Source organism: Nelumbo lutea, chromosome 6, assembly GCF_056320005.1.
Source record: "Nelumbo lutea isolate HS-2025 chromosome 6, American lotus-T2T, whole genome shotgun sequence".
In the NCBI taxonomy this organism is placed as follows: Eukaryota; Viridiplantae; Streptophyta; class Magnoliopsida; order Proteales; family Nelumbonaceae; genus Nelumbo; species Nelumbo lutea.
The window spans coordinates 15,815,420-15,818,805 of record NC_142689.1 but is presented as its reverse complement, the minus strand read 5'-3'; the positions used below and the strand labels follow the sequence as shown (position 1 = coordinate 15,818,805).

At 38.0% G+C, this 3,386-nt stretch overlaps 1 pseudogene across 1 annotated transcript; it reads left to right on the top strand.

The window, feature by feature from the left end:
• The first annotated feature begins 437 nt into the window (after positions 1-437).
• On the top strand, positions 438-1,520 carry LOC148847569 (NDR1/HIN1-like protein 10 pseudogene; annotated as a pseudogene). The gene has a single exon (XR_016100372.1). The product of XR_016100372.1 is annotated as an NDR1/HIN1-like protein 10 pseudogene (transcript).
• Positions 1,521-3,386: the final 1,866 nt, after the last annotated feature.

The window sequence follows — 3,386 nt, the reverse complement described above, 5'->3', positions numbered from 1 at the left end:
CGACGGTTAGAAAAGCATGATAGCAAATTATAATAATAAAAAGAAAGCATTAGCATCTATAAAAAATAAAATAAAAACAATTGCCATGAAGTATGAACCACGTGAATAGAACGTGTTGAATTCCCCAAACACCCCCACCCCGGGGATTATTAAAAAATATGTTGTTATAACAAAAATCAGTGAATGACATAAGTCATTAGTAACAAGTTGAGAAGTTACCCCACGCCATCCCCCCCCCCCCCCCCTCCTACTCAAGATCAACAAAGAAAGAAAAAACGAGTAAATCAAATCAAATCCATCCGAGCATCCGCCCCTCTTTTCAAACAAGCGCGTTTTCGTTGTTTGAGACGCTGATCTTACCGTGTCTCCGCCGGAATATACCAAAACACCGCGGTGGCTATACGTTTCCACTTCTCATCATTTCAATTCCCACCATAATTTCCTATATATATATATATATATATATTTGATTTTCTCTGAAGTAAAAATCCACACACACGCAGCAGTCACACACAAACACCCTTTATTTCCGTCTGTCTATTATCTGTTATTTCTCTCTTCTTCTTCCTCCATCTCCATCGCCTTTGCCTTCCTCCCATGGCTGATGCTAAGCAACCCCACTTGAACGGGGCATACTACGGCCCCCCGATTCCTCCCCAGCAATCCTACCACAGGCCTGGCCGTGGCAGAGGCTGCGGCTGCGGCTGTTGCCTCCTCAGCCTTCTCTTCAAGATCATCATCACTGTTGTCGTCGTCGTCGGCATCGCCGTCCTTGTCCTCTGGCTTGTCTTTCACCCCAACAAGGTCAAGTTCCATGTCGTTAACGCTTCGCTTACAGAATTCAATCTCACCGGCAACACGCTCAGCTACAACCTTGCACTCAATATGACCGTGAGAAACCCAAACAAGAAGATTGGTATTTACTACGACCGGATTGAAGCCAGAGCTTTCTACGACGACGTCATGTTTGATTCCCAGACCCTGACACCGTTCTACCAAGGCCACAAGAACACCACTTTCCTCAATCCTGTCTTCCAGGGCCAATCACAACTAGTTCTCGACACTTCCGAGCTTAACGATTTCAATACTGACAAGACTGCTGCCTCCTTCGATATCGATGTCAAGCTGTATCTCCGGATTAGATTCAAGGTTGGCTCGCTCAAGACTAACAAGTATAAGCCCAAGGTTAAGTGCGAATTCAAGGTTCCTTTGGTCACTAATCGCAGCTCGGTTGGTGGGTTCGAAACCACGAGATGCGACATCGATTTCTGATCGGTCTAGCCTTTCACACCTACACCAGTGATTCTTCTGTCTATTTATTATCTACTCTTTTTTTTTTTTCTGATTTACAGTGTTTCGTATATCAGCGGCTCTGTATATGTTATTTTCTGCATAGGACACAGATTATTTTGTTCATTGGTTTACATTCTTTGGTGATTTATTATATATGTTACACCATAGATCTACTTTCTGTATGTGAATAAATAAAGAAGTAATATGGTGGGTTTTGATTTTCGTCATAAGATATACTCAGACAAAACAAGCTGTATATCCCTCGATCGCTAGTTCTTTTTAAGACAAGAATAAGCTATTAACTAGCTTAATTTAGTTAATGAAGCTCTAATTTCTAACTCCAGGAAGATAAAAGCTTGTTGCCACAGATTGCAAACTAGTCAAGCGAAAGTGAATTATGATAATACGCTTGTAAAGAACATACCTAAGATTATGCTTTTATCTTTTTTATGGACATATATTTCTCTTCTCTGAAGTAAGCAATTAATTTTCATTGGTAAAAATTATTAATTTCACCTCTCATCTCTATTCAATGTACATAAAGGGATTCAAATGCACTATCATTTCCAGTCCAAAGTTGCGTGTGCATCCAGCCTAGTTCCATATAGGGTTGAGCTCAGGCCTATATTTCAGGCCTGGGCCTAATTTAAGCCCTTATCCTAGTTACTAAGCCCAGTCCTTCCCAGCCCATTATTTTCATTGTTTGTATATTTTACTTTTAATAGTACCTATTTAAGCAGAAATTTATAGGCTAAGAAGTTTTCAATCCCATTAGATATCCAAATACTATACACTCTCTATAATATATTTTGCTTCATATCTACATTAATTGGAAACATTTCCTAACTAGGAAACCATATGCTTTTCTTTGATTGCAACAATGCCCATTGTTAAAATTACAGTTGTACATCCAAAATTTTAAAATCCTCTCAACCATATTCAACCTTCCAAGTATGGCTGAAAGCAGTGGCTAAGGGATATTTTTCTCAGATTTTTCAATACATCTCAACATAGCTCCAGCTCATTCATGGTATTTGCTTGTTTTCAAAAGTGGTACATCAACAATTTATATCGATGTGGAGAAGTACAATATATTGTTCTTAGAAACAACAAATTAAAGAAAATGAAAAATCTTGGGTCTGGGACCAAAACATCTCATCTTTCCTAAACTAGGATGATCAGGACCCACCTTGAAGATTAGTTAAGATTAAATTCAACTTAGGTTCCTTTCTAAAATGCCTGTTTTGAAACACATATTTGTGTAGTTGTAAAAGAAATTCTAATCAAAACATTTGACAGCCCTAGAAATGATGCGTGGATACATGGACCAGAGACATCTGATCATGCTAAGACCTCTCTTGGGTGGAATCCATATGTCCAATAATGGGTCTTCTTCCTCTCTATATCGGTCATGTAAAAAGTTGGGGCAACAAATAGAAATGGGTACCCAACATATCCAGCATTTTCATTACTAGGGTTTGGGCCCAGAAATCTCAAACCCAAGCATAATTGGGTCAACTCGATTCCATATGTTTAAAACCCGTTAGGAATTGGTCCAACCCCAGACTAATATATATCCAATAAATCTTTAAGCATATGATTAGTTTTTCTTTCCTTTGCAAGAATTATCCTGTGTTGTTTATTTTAGAAGGCTCAGTTTGGAAAGAGTATACAGTACAAATACATACAAAATAATACAAAATACAAGGTTTTGCATTTCTATTTATTCCTATGGCTCAGTTTGGAAGGAGTACAAGTATATACAAAATGTAAGGTTTTGCACTCTACATATTTGTATTTGTACCCCTTCCAAACTGAGCTTGTAGTACAAATACATACAAAATGTAAGATTTTGCACTCTACATATTTGTATCTGTATTCCTTCCAAACTGAGCCTTGTATTTTCACAAGGATGAGGAGATACCACGCAACACAACCACCACCCGGATGTATGTATAGATTTGAAATTTTTTACAAGAATGAAACTGCACAAGCAGGCCGCGTTTGTTGAAAAACAAAAAATAAAATAAAATAAAATATGCATCAAGCTGCCGCAAAGCATGTAGCGTTTCTAATTAATTAAGTAGTTACAT